The sequence below is a fragment of the Stegodyphus dumicola genome, chromosome 6 (genome assembly GCF_044657685.1).
Source record: "Stegodyphus dumicola isolate Sdum_Otavi_A_Nest chromosome 6, ASM4465768v1".
NCBI classification, from domain to species: domain Eukaryota; kingdom Metazoa; phylum Arthropoda; class Arachnida; order Araneae; family Eresidae; genus Stegodyphus; species Stegodyphus dumicola.
In genome coordinates this window covers 146,614,390-146,628,747 of record NC_140773.1, presented here as the reverse complement: position 1 = coordinate 146,628,747, position 14,358 = coordinate 146,614,390, and the positions used below count along the sequence as shown (strand labels likewise).

General features: G+C 32.3%; 1 protein-coding gene across 1 annotated transcript in view; it reads left to right on the top strand.

Moving 5' to 3' along the window:
- Positions 1 to 14,358, top strand: part of LOC118181281 (uncharacterized) — a 289,332-nt gene that overhangs the window by 98,055 nt on the left and 176,919 nt on the right. The window lies entirely within an intron of this gene.

Here is a 14,358-nt window from a genome sequence, read left to right as displayed (position 1 = left end):
TTGTTTAATAATGCTCTATAGAGTATTTAAACGGCTTATAGATATTTTTATATATATACTTTAATTACCTTATTTCTTGTTTAAATGCATATTTTACACATTTTATTTTAATTACTCACCATTTTATGACTTTTAACATTATACATCTGAAAACTAAATATATTACTTAAAATTCTCTTTTCGTATGAAAAATTTTAAAACAGGGATCTACACACAGTCCTACGTTACATTTCTTGAACTCGTAATAACTCATTTGCCGTTTTGGAGGATTTTTCCGGGAATGTGAACAAACGAAGCATCGTCGTGTCATTTTCTTATCAGTCTCTTCTGAACAAAGTTTTGGAAAATGTCTTTCAGTTAATCTTTCAGAATCAATATCTGAAATATTTTGCATCATTTCTGCTATTTCATGCTCTGTTAAACATTTTCGACGCTTCGACATTGAAATGGTAAAAACAGAAAGAATTCACGTCTAACAAGATCTAATTATTTTCTAAAAACTGAACTGTAAACGGAAATACTCAACGCTTTAGCGCATATAAAACTTCTACTTACAATAAACAACTACCACGTGCGAATAAAGTGCGATTTAAAGAGACGTCATAAATCACGCCATTCGGAAACATTTAGTTCCCCATTTGTTTATATAATCAAAAACACGTGTATGTGAGTCATGCTTCTCTCATTTCGAGTAGAAAGTCTAATGTACATGTATCTGAAACCATATGGACATACAGTGCTATCTTGTGGCAGAAATTATAGTTTTAAAAACTTTCCAAGGTACTGGCACAAATATGTGACAGTCAGTAGAAAACACAACAATGCTCTGGCACGCCTGCGTGTCAGCCGGTAGATAAGTGTGTTCGTTGCTGGCACGTATACGTGACAGTTGGCGCGAAGGGGTTAATGGGGCATGTCCGCGATAAATGCTATGATTTTTGTAAACAATTAAAATGGGCTCCTTTACACGATAAGATACTTTTCTGCTCTTCCTCAATCTCAAGTAAGATTCATCACTACATTGCAACAGTCAGAACTGTAATTTCCCCCCCCCCAAATGTATTTTTTTGATTGGCAACAACAGTTTTTTTTTAACGGTAATGTTTGACGGCAATGTTTCAGAATAAAGGAAGTAAAGCTAACATTTCAGAAGTGGGATTAAATAGATTTATTACCTAGGATTTAACAACATATTGCCTTACTGTACGTTAAGCCTAAATTGAATGCAGAAGCTCACCAAAACTGAAGGTAGAAAAGTATGTGCATTTATAAACTGTTTATGCTATGTTTAAGTATTAAATGGAAAGAACTTAAGTATAATTAATGTATTATTGTTTGAAAATTGAAGATGGCTTATTTGGCAAGGGGCAAGAAATGTGACAAAGAACTTGATGTAGATGTCCGTTCTGATATAAAAATTGTAGCCTTGAAAATAGAAGCGGAAATCAGAAGTAGTGATGTAAATGATTTCTGGTGCTTCTAATGTTAGTAGAAATAATATTTGTGATATGAGTAAATTAATGCATAAGTATGATTTGAAAGAAGGTGATATAAGTTTTTATTTAGTCTTATTTGAGAGACAGGCACGACGTATTGGGTTAGAACAAAATTGAGTTTCTCAGCTGTTGGGTCTATTGCCTTATGAAATAACTCAATTAATTGCCCGTGAATCAGAAGAAAAAGCTAACGACTCTAAGCACGTTAAACAACTGCTATTGAGAAAATTTAAGTTAAGCCCTGAACAGTTTCAGCAAAAGTTTGTTGATCATATTAAAACATTGCGTAATACATGGAGAGATTTCACGTTTGAATTAAAAAATTATTTTGAAGAATGGCTTGCTGAATTAAATGTAACAGATTTTGACAGCTTATTATTACGGATCAATTAAAGAAAAGGGTCCTCACTGTTATACAAGATAATTTCATTGATGATTGGTCTAAATTCATTAATCCTGAAGAGTTGGGTGAAAAGCTAGATGAATATGAAAATATAGGGGTAAAAGTACTTCAAGTAGAAAACAAAATCTTTAGGCATAATCCTAATCCTAAATTTGGTTCTAAATTTTCTGAGGTATCCTATAATCAGTATTCAAGACCCAGAAATGTTAATGACTATGCAAACGGTAATTTTAAAGTGGGTTTTAAAAACAATTTGATAATAAATACAATTTGAGAGATAAATTTTATAAAATAGATGATAGGAAAAGGGAATATAATTTTGGTATCCGCAATGAAAAGGGTGAGCCGAAATGCTTCAATTGTAATGATTGTGGACATATAGCGACGGATTGTCCTCAAACCTAAAAAAGAAATTATTTGCAGGAAATGTAATGAAAAGGGTCATACTTTTAAAAAGTGCAAGTCTAAGAGTTCAGACTGACAAATGTTAAAAATAATTTATCTATGAACCAGAATTCAGGTGTTCCACCAACTGTATATTTAAAGTATTCTCGCATCAGTAATGGAGAAGAAATTATTGCAATCATAGATATGGGTTCTAGTTCGTGTTTATTGAAACAGTCTGTGGCTAAGAAACTGAATCTTATTATAAAACCTGATGTGGAGGAATTGTTTGGCTTTGGGAACCAGAGTAAACCAGCCGCTAGAGCATTGGGAAAAGTAACTGTTAATTTAGAGATTGATAATGTGGAAGGAAAGGACATTACAGTTCTAATTGTAGGAGATGAAACGCAACCATATGACTTATTAGTTGGTTGAACATGGATTGATTTACCACATATTGCATATGCCAAGATAGGTAATACCTTGCACATATGCTATGCTAATGATTGTCCATTTTCACCATTGCAAAATGAGATCAACACTCTGTGAATTAAACTGAAGGCTTCCCAAGAAACTGAAATTGGAAGTAATACGGTTAATTTCATGAAAGTTAAAACTGATGTAGTAAATAACGGTTATGTTTTAATAAGTGGATTGGAAGATGAGTTGGGCTCATTATTGGAAGTTTTAATAAGTGGATTGGAAGATGAGTTGGGCTCATTATTGGAAGTAATACAGGAAGAAACAGTGATACTAGTCACTAACTACAATGATGAAAAGGCTAGGGTGATGACTACAACGATGAATAGTTCTGGACTATGATGGAAAGTTTGAAAATCCAAATACTGTAAAAGTCTCTAATTCCAAAGGTAAAAAGTCACTGAAAAGGAAAAGGACTTCAAAGAAAATCATTAAACGGACTACAAGTGAAGAAAATAAATATCCTAAAGAAGAAACTAGAAGTGATGATATCAATGATGTTAAAGAATGTAAGTCTATTCAAGAAAAGCATTATAATCAAAAGCTTAAGAAATATAGCAAGACTTGTAAAATTACAGCACTTGAGAAAGAGATTAATACAGGGAAAGAAAGAAGTTCACAAAAATAAACTGTATTAGATAATTTTGCTGGTGAAGAAACAAAATTAAAAGGAAAGAGGTTTGTTGAGAAACACAATAAAAGACAACAGGAGAAAGATATTGCAAAAAGAAATAAACCTCGGGAAGATGTAAATCCATCTATAAAGCAATCTAAGATAAATGAGGGAATAGACAGATCTCCTAGGAAAGCAATAACTGGTAAAAGAGAGTATCTAAAAAGGAGACAATTTTATACGTTAAAGAATAGAAAGAAGAGAATTGAAGATGTGCAGATGAAAATTAAAGCAAATTATAACAAGAAGAAAAGCAATTCTTTAACATTCAAATGAGGAGAAATAGTAGTTAGAGAAAAGTACCTAAATCAACTGGAGAATCGACCAAAATGCAAACAAAAGTATCGAGGACCTTTGGTAGTTACAGAAGTTTTACCAGGTGATACCTATAGAGTGACTCAATTAGGCGACAAGGCGATTACGTTTCTTTAGTACGACAGCTCATGTGAATAAGTTTTAATAGCATAGGACATAAAATACTGCCATAATGTTTGGGAGACACGTTTAATGATTTTAATCTTCTTAATTGCACATTACAGTTATCTGCAAACATTCTAAAAGACTTAATATCATTAGAGTGTTTCAGTGGCTGCATAGTTAGAATCTTGTTCATGTGTGCAATATTTTGGAGTTGGCAAATTTATCCTTTAATAATTGTACAGCTTTATCATAGGCTTCTGCTGAAATAGGAAAACCCTCCACAGTGTTCAAAGCAGATCCCCCAAATGAGCCTTTAAATGATTAAATTTATCTATTTTGTTTAGGGACTCATTATTATCCACAGCTATTCCAAAAGGTAAGCCATTTGGAGCCGCCATCACCATAGAATCAGCAGTATGGTATTTGGGGACTTTAATACAAAGGTTATTAGAATTCGAAATTTGTTCTAATCGAGGAGCTTTTGGAGGCTCAAAAGTTGTCATGATTTGCTATTTCACAAACTCTTTGATTTTCTTTTTCACATGAAATTGCCAAAGCAATACTTTTTCTCTATATTCTTGTGTAGTTTCGAGTTCTGTATCAAACTCCTCAGGCTTCAAAAGCATTTTAAGTTGTTGATCAACTAAAGCTAGAGGTTCAAATTTAATGAACCGAATTTCTATTAGTTCATCTATCTTTCCAGTATTTAAATCTGTGTTTGATAATTCAGCTTCTAAATCATTAACTGCCTTCATAACCTCTGTTCCCAGTAACATTTCTTTTTTAATAACTCGTATGATTGTGTTTCGGCCATATTTTAAAAAACATACAAAATTTCTGAGAATGTGATCAACTCAATTCAAAATATGAAAAGATTCAGTAAATGGCTATATTTTAAAGTATACACAGTACAGTACACTTTATCACTATCAATTAATTCAAATAAAAATTCTACAGGTTAAGCTTCAATGTTTCACAATGATAAAATAAACACAAGTTATTTTAAATTATTTCTAGCTTTGCTTTCATTAATATTAATTATTCATTCCAAATTCTATAAATCAAGCTCATATCGCGGCATTAGGATGCCATATAGAAAACTGTAAGAACTTTAATTTCGTAGTATTTCAAAATTCTACGTTCTAAAATTCGAGGAAAAAGGTCTCATTTACCTTTGTTCCTTCCTAAATTTCTTGCCTGGAATGAGCTTGCCGATTCGTATTTTCTGAAATCCATTCAATAAAATTCTATCTCTTGAGAAAGAAAGAAAAAGTTTTAATTTCAGTGTTAAGATTTATAAAAATATCAAATCGACCGAACGTCTAGCATCTCCTTACAGTTCAAAGTCTAATCCTACACTACTGAAAAAAAGACAAGGTGCAGCGCCCTCTATGGGCAGTTCGCAACATTACTACCTCAACTGTTAAGAATAGGTTTGAGAAAAATAAAGTAATTTCTGCTGCAGTGAGAAATGTAATTGGCAGTTCTCGAAATAATACTGCAAAAGATAAGCTGATACAAATTTATCTCAAAATAAAAAAATTTCTCAGGGAAACATTTTCTGATTAACGAATATCTATGTTTTTAAATCTTCAGACCTTAACAAAGTTTTTTGTGCTTTTGTACAGTTCACTTTGCCATCATTCAGTGTTCTTAACACTGTTTTACCATGCAGAATTCCATTAATTCATGTTTTGCAATCAATGATATATGAACTGTTTAAAGTCATTTTATGAAAGTTTGTAAAACCAGTCATTGTTTCGTCTTCTAATTCTATATATGATGTGATTTATGAAAAAATAGAAAATCAGAAGAAAGTTGATGATTTGGCAAGTAAAAAAGTAGTAGAAGACCTTTCAGAGGAATAAAAAAATAAGTTTTAAATCCATGTTAGAAGCTACTTCTGCCAAGTATGTGCTTACATACTACATAAATTTCCAACCAATGATGAAGTGATTTTATATGCTAAACTTGCAGATGTTTCTGCTCAAACAAGTGCATCTTTTTCTGACATAAGTTCTTTTTACTTCCTTGTACAAAGTAAAAAGGAAATATTGTAATCTCGAAAATTTTCAGGCATGATATTTCAACGAAAATATCCATTTCAACCACTATCGAATGCAATTTAATGATGTTTTTGCGTGACATCTGTACATAAGGACAGAAAAAAAAAAATACTCTATTCCACCCAAAAAATTATAAAACTGATTTAGAATTAATTCTAACAAGAATTTTTCGTGGCATCTGTACATACGTACACATCTTGCATAACTCAAAAACGAGTAGCCTCAGAATGTTGAAATTTTGTATATAGAACTGCTATAACATGTAGATTGTATTTTGGTTGCAATCGGCCTCACCAAACGTATATAAATAAATATATGTATATACAGGGTGTGAGTCAGAAGTTTCAAGACTGGTTTATTTCTGAGTAGGGGAGCGAGCGCGGACTGGTTCTGCCAGGTGAGGGAAGTAGTGGGAGGTCTCAGGGAAAAAACTGATGCTACGGCAGTTACCTCCGGAACCCCGGAGAGTGCGCATCACTTTGCAGCTTGAGTGCGTGTCATTGACCTCGGTCAAAAAGTGGGAGAGGCAAAAATGGAGCAATGTTATGCGATTAAGTTTTGCGTGTGACTGAACAAAACCGCCATAAAGACTCTCGGTATGATTCAAGAGGCTTTTAAGGAAGAAGCCACGTCCCGTGCAATGGTTTTCATGTGGCACAAACGTTTCAAAGACGCCTGCAGGAATGTTGAAGACGACGACCGCTCTGGGAGGCCATCATCAAGCTGAACGGATCCAAATATGGAGAGAGTGCGGGAACTTTTAAACAATGACCGTCGACTTAGTACTAGATTAATTGCCGATGAACTGGGACTCGGTCAGAGTATGATGTGGAGGATTATGACGGAGAATTTGATGATGCAAAAAGTGTGTGCCAGACTGGTGCCAAAAGTTTTGTCCGTGTATCAGAAGAAACGGCGCATGACTGTTTGCCAGGAAAGGCTCCAACGGTTGAATGTTGATCCGAACCTTCTGGAGAAAGTGTTTAGTGGTGATGAGACCTGGGTCTACGAATACGATCCTGAGTCGAAGTATCAAAGCTCAGAATGTCACACTGCTTCCTCGCCGAAGCTCAAGGAAGCTCGCATGAGCAAGTCGCCTGTAAAGTGCATGGTGGTTTTTTTTTTTTTTTTTTTTTTTTTAATGGTAAAGGAGTAATTCACAAGGAGTTAGTTGCTCGTGGACAGACTGTCACAGGTAATTTTTATGCTGGAGTACTTGAGGGTTCAAGTCCGCCGTGTCCGCTCGGTTATCAAGGGTGATTGGATTCTCCACCACAACAACGCGCCCGCTCACACGTCACGTGCCGCCGCCAAAGTTTTGGCCAAGTTCAACGTGACAACACTGCCACAGCCACCCTACAGCCCCAAATTGGCACCAAGTGACATTTTCCCCTTCTCCTGAATCAAGACAGGCCTAAAAGGGAAGCGATTCGACTCCATCAATGGCATCCAGCAGGCTTCGACAAGAGCCCTTGACAGTATCACACCCGAGGCTTTTCAGAAGGGCTACGAACAGTGGAAGACGTACTGGCAGCGCTCTGTTGATGCTGAAGGATCATATTTTAGCTGTACTTAAACGTCCAATAAATTTCTAGTTCTGAGGTAACTCTTGAAACTTTTGAATCACACCCTATATATATCCACTCTGTTAACTGGCTCAGTGATCTCAGTTTCTTGACTCTTATATGTTGGTAAATTGTGCATTTTTTTGCTTTAAAAATGATTGAATCATGTGGTTCCTATCTTCCGGTTAAGGTTTTTATGCCTTTAGTAAATCTGCATGCAATATTTGTGCAGTTATCAACAATTTAAAAGTTATTTAAGTGCAGCTAAGCCTAAAATTTTTGCGATGGCAGACATGTTTGTTTACATTTCAATCTTGGTAAAACAGTGGATTTGTTGCCAATCTAGAGAAACTAAGCTTTGTAGCAACAAAGATAATGCCTTCTTTTATTATTGCGAATGAAATCATGTCTAATCCTTTCTGGAATTTATTTGAGGAAATAAGTGTTTAAAATTTACTTCGAAATTTTTAATATAGGTATTTTGAGTTTTTATGTATATTTGCCTTGTCAGAAAGTGAGATCTGAAGTCATTTAATGAGAAATACTGAATCGTCTGTGAAAAACTGTTTCTTTTTTTTTTTGTTTTGTTTGCTTAATTTCTTTTATACATCATTTTAGATTTATTATAGTATTTGAATAGAACATGTGGCAACGATTAGATAATTCTTTAAAATGATATAAATTTTGTGCATTCTGAGTTATAATATGAACGAAATATAATACTGTTAAGTGAACCTAGCACCAGAGTGTCCCTATGGTAAACAAATAGAGTAAATTTGTTTACCATAGCGTAAATAATTCATAATTAGTAACTTTGATTAATTATTTACAGCTAAAAGCCTTATATAAAGAAAAGAGGTTTTTATTTGTTAAGCCCCGTTCACATGCAACGCTCCTTCGCACAGCTGCCGTTAGCAAGGGGAGAAAAAGGAAACATGAAAGAGTTTCGTCTTTAGGACCCGTTCAGAAGACCACCGTCTTCCTTCCCCTTTACACCTAAGCCTATGTGAACAATCACGTCTCCGAATTGGCAGATTTCTAATACTGTTTACACATTTTTAACATTGTTTACTGTTGTTAATTTTGTAATCTGGACTTTCGCAACTGGTACCTGAACTTTCGTAATGGTTCCTGAAAAATATATGCTTTTTAATTATTATTATTATTATTTTATAAGGTGTTATTTAGTTCACTCTTAGTGCTTGTCGCTATTTTTAAAAGATGATCATGGATTTTTAAACTGCTTTCCGATAAGATATAGAATTCAAACTTTGTACATACACTGCTTGTGGATGTGGTGTCACACTTTTGATTTTTAGAGGATTAGATTTTTTTCAAATTAAAAGTTGAAATGAATTTTTGCAAATATTCACAAATAAACTGAGAATCTCAGAATATTATAGTTTGCATCATAACACACTGTTTAGAAAAAAAAAAATTAAATGAAATTTTTAGCGTAATTTTTTTAAAAATATTTCGGGAGAATTTTTGAAAATCGTTCATATTTTTAGACTGCTTGACGCCCATTAATTTTAACATTTCATATCTAAAACTATATCGGTTACAAACTTCCAACATTTTTACAGCTTATAAAACAAATGTTTCGCATTTAAAAAAATTATACAGGAAATTAATTGAATGAGTTTTTTTACTTTTTTGAAAGATGTGCAATAAAAGAGAATGGGAAATATTGGTTCTTTTTGGACATCAATTCGAAATATCGGTTTCAAAGTAATAATCTCATTATACCACACTATTTTTATGACATTATTTATGCTATATAAGTTGTTATTGTTGCCAATTGTTAGTTCAGCGTTAGATTGGAGATATTTCTGAGTTAACTTTCTCTTAAGATGCGTTTTGCATTCCGTTGTGTTTAACGTTCTTATTAGATTGAAGCATAACTACTGATTATACTTAGTGATATTCTAAACACTTGTACGAGTATTTCTGTGGAAAATTTCAGAACTTTGAAGTGTTTCTGTTGATAAAATAAATTTAATTAAGCTATCATCAGATTTGAATGCAATAACAATCATTTACGATCTATTACAACACTGTACGCACGCAACAATACTATAATTAATAAATGTATTGTTTTGAACGTGTTTTACAAAACAAAAAGAGGTAAAGAAAAATTCTGCTTGCATTTTATGAGTTTGTGCAATTTTTCTGGCCACATAAGGTTTTAAAAAAAGGTTTGTAATTTATGTTTATATTTACCAATTGAATAAATAACACTAGGTTTGATTTATATATATATATATTTGTACAGAAATTCAGTAATAAAATTTTAAAGATTTGAAATCATTAAATGTCTATTTAGACAGTTTGTATTCTTTAAACTGCAAATGCAAACTGAGAAACCTTTTGTATTTTTTTTTCAATAAATCCTTTTACTTAAAGTCCTAAAACATATACAGGTATGGACTGAATTTTTTATTATTTTTACTGCTTATTTAAAATTATATACTTTATAGAAACAAGGATGGGTTTTGCAAAATACTGAAAGGAAAAAATTATTTGAAATGCAAATGTGACTGAGATCATATTTGTTTTAAAAATTTTAGATAAAAGTGTATTTTTTTTCTCAGAAACTAATTCATTAATTGCAAAATCATTCCTTGAAGTTATTAAGAACAGTGTAATAAATATAATAAAAAAACTGGGGAGATACATTGAAAATTGTAGGAGAAGAAAGACATTTTAATTGTAAAAGTTTTCTTCAAAAAATTAAATTTAAAAAAATACTAGCAAAAACTTTTTTTCAGTTTAAAATTATTTTGTCTCACTAAACCATTTAATAATATTCATAAAAAGTAGACAAAAATGCTTAAATTAAAAAAAAAAAAAAATCATTCAAAAGGTACCGAGTCCCTTGTCGCGTTGAAGCCGATATTCACTTGTCTTAACTTTAGTTTTAATTTGAACGATATTTCTGGAATACCGAGCATCAGATAACCTTGTCTGTATTTGTGTATAATTTGCGTATCTTGTACAGTTCTATCTAATTTTTGGGGGTATGCTATCAAATCCCCAGATATCTATCAGCGCGATTGTTTCGCTGACAGTCCAGCGAGCAGTAACTAAAATTAAGTGAACCGCGCAGTATAGTACGGGAAATCTCCCCATTTGCCCTGCTCCCGAGAGGTAAGGAACATTCAACCGAGTTCTACCTCCAATTCGGCGAGGCAGTTAATGCTTGTCCCATGTGAACGGGACACGTTGGAAGAACCGGTTTTCGCTACCTGTCGAATCTGCTCTCGTGAACGGGGCTTTATTGTATTTAAAATATTAAATATTATTTATTGTATCCCAAAGCCACAAGCAAGTATTAAGAGTGATTTGTTTGTAGAGAACCTGCCCATTTTTATCCGTGTTTATTTTGATATTATATTCTGTTATTTTTCTTAGTCAGCTAATTTTACAATTCTGTAAAATACAAAATAGGAATTGTCTTAATAATGAGTAACTCACCATTTTAATATAGTTTAATGAATATATAAAAGAAGTACAGTAAAACCTTATTTCATGAACTTTACTCTTTCAATGAAGATAATTTGTCACCCCAAATGTTTATTAACTGAAACATTTTTTTTTTTTTTTCCCATAGGAGTTAATGCAAGATGGTTTAATTTGTTCCCATGCTTCAAATGAATGCTTATAATAGAGAACTTTTATACATGAATTCATAAAACAAAACCAGTGGAATTCATTAAATACAGAGCATATATATTATTAACATATATACAAAATTAACACAATAATAGGCATATAAAAAACAGGAAAACTTATCTTACTTATATATGAAAAAAGAAGTTTGACAGTGTAAGCAGAGAATGGTAAAGCAGTGAAAGGGGCCAAAGATTGCTTTTTAAAAGGGATTTTCTGTAAATATGTAATCTAACTACTATCTGTGGGATTTAGTGTTTTTTTTTTTTTTTTTTAGTCCAAAGGGATTTGAATCCCGAAGGACTATTAGTTTCGTTTTGGCATTTTGCGTCGGACTCATAAATGTCGGTTCACTTTTCAAACTGTTGCCACAAAATGTTAGAGTCCTGCATTATATTTGAAGAAATTAAATAATGAAAAAACTGCATAAATGTATGTATATTTCTCGTATTGTGATAAAACAACGGTACATAGAGTCATCGAATTTTGAATAACGTAATCCTCCAACGAATATGAGCATGTGGAAGACCAAATTTGAAATTTGTTTTATGATCGATTTCCTATTTTTTAAAACTTTGACGAATTTTTGATTAACAAACTCAAGGATTTCAAAGCGAGCAATGGCAACGTTGTGCAGAAAAAACATTTTTATCTCCAGTGCGTGAGTCTCTGTATCGGAAATTCTAAAGATATGCTCGTTTTAAAACTATTTTGCGATATTGCTGTTGCACTGGATCTTATGGTTTAAGTGCGAGGAACATGATATTTAATAAAGAAAGGTAACACACAAAATGTTAAAAAATGCCCCTTTGGACATAATTTAAAATCTGAAACATTTCAGTTTTTTTTTTTTTTTTTTTTTTTTTTAAATGTATAAATAACAGTATTGTCCTCTGCTTGAACAGTGGCTGGGCCTTAGTCCTATTACTTTTCTCCAATGTGTTGTATTTCTGTCTACTTTTTAAAATGCTCCTAGAGCAAGACATATTGTCATCGAAAATATTTATGCTGCAATTTACTTTTGATTTAGCATGTTCTATGAAACTGCACCTCATCCTATTTGATATTGAATTTCTCTGATCATGTAATTGGGAACATCCTTCCGTCATCTTTCAGCTGAAAATATTTGTTGTACAGTTGTCTTTTATTGCTACCTCAGAAGTTACTTCACTTCTGTGCTGAGCTTATTTTTATGTTTCAGGGATTACTTGAAAACATTTTTCAAAAGTGTTTTGGTGTAGAGCTTCATGAAATTTGAATTAACTTGCTGATCCTTGGGTGGTTGCATTAGAGATATCAGAAGGCAGAAATTTTACTGTAAAGAAATCCAACTCTTCCACTAACTTCTCTGCAAAGCTTTGAGGATGATCAGATGGGTTATCTGTCATAAGAAGGCACTTTAAAGGTGAATAGTTTTTTTGGAAGTAGTTTTTCAGGATTAAGCAAAAACCATCATGAATAAAGTGAGAAAAGTTGCCTACTTACTCAAGCTTTACCATTAGCCCTCCACATAACAGCCAGTGTAATTTTGATCGCATTGTTTTTTTAAATGCTGTAGTATTTTCTTAGTGGTACAGAAGTAACGGTTTGCCCTGAATTTCCACTTGTTTTTTCATGTAGCAAAAGTGTTAGACTATCTTTCATTGATACTTATATATCCAGGTAATGCTACCTCCACTTGAATGAGGTATGTTTCTTTTGCTGTTTTTTCACAAAGAAATGGTTTTTTTCACAGTTGAATCCTTGCTGAAGAAGAAATTCTTCAGTTTTTACGTATGAATCCTGCTCAAATTCTTCTGCACTTTTTTGGTTCTCACTCACAGCTTTGCATACCTAATTGCCTTATATATGCAATTTTGTTTTTTTAAACTACTCAACACTCTGCTAGCTTTCAATCCTCAGTATCTCCAATTATATGTGGAATATTTTTATCAAGTCATCGTCTTGTCACCTTGCTGCCTCACAAATGATGCCTTCACAAACACTGTTGCTAGCTAACTTTTGCTTGTTTATCCAAATGAGCGGCGATTTATCAGCATTCTTCAATCATTTGTGTTCTTTCTTTCATACTTTTCAATTGTGTATTTCTCCTCTTGCAACATCAGTGTCTTTGATTGTGCCCTATTTTTAAGAATAGTGCAGATCATTGATTTTTCTGTACTGAGCTGAGCAGATGTTTGAACGCCATATTTGTAATTGTCTATAATATCTTTCTTCACTTGTATTATGATTCTAGTCATTATTATTTTTTTTTTTTTATTTAACTACTATCATTATCCTTTTTTGGCCATGCAGTATCTTATTTAATTACAAATCAGAAATAAAATCAAAATACAAATCAGAATAAAATTTAAGTGAAAGCAAGAGTACAGATGTACACAAAACACCTGAGTGAAAGCCACCTAGCAGTTGGCAGTTTCATACCTTGTCACTATATGATGTTTATACACAGATGTTTTTTGTTGTGAAGTCATTTTACGTGGAGCTCACACATCAAGTGACCCTCTGCATTTTAAAGTATCGGTTGTGGTTATCATGTTCATATTTCAAGGCATCTTTATTATACAAGAAATTTTTTGTTTGCAAAATTTGAAAACAGATTTGTTTATGATCCAATGTTCCTTTGTAGTTATGTTTTGCACTTAGTATAACAAGTTTATAAAAGATTTAAAAGAAAAGAATTGAAAAATTTATATTATGATATTCAAATAAGAACTTCGAATTTTATCAGTATTCCTTGATAAAATTTTATACTCGAAAATTTGGGCAGTTTTTATGAAATTTTAAAAGTAAATTATTTGAAGAACTTAAAAACCTGTATGAGAGTAAATGAGTTTTTATAAACCTTTAAATTAACATTTTACATATTGTATAATGTTATATTTTTTGTATCATTTCTAATTTACATTCTTATGCATCATTTTTTATCATTTATGTATGAAAGAGGTGAACAAAACGAGCATAGTAATATTTATCTTCGTTTGCTAATGCTGTATTGCTTTATCCTAAATAAGGAATTTCTGTTGCTTAGTCTTTTATCTCTCTAAAAGGAGGAGAATATCTAACATAAAAAATATGTAAATAAAACTTCTGATTTTAATTTGCAGTACTTCCCTTAACAGTCTATTTATTTTGCATATTTTCCCTTTTTGTCCTAAAAATATCTTGTAAGGAAAGTTTTTCGCCAAAAAGCATGAAA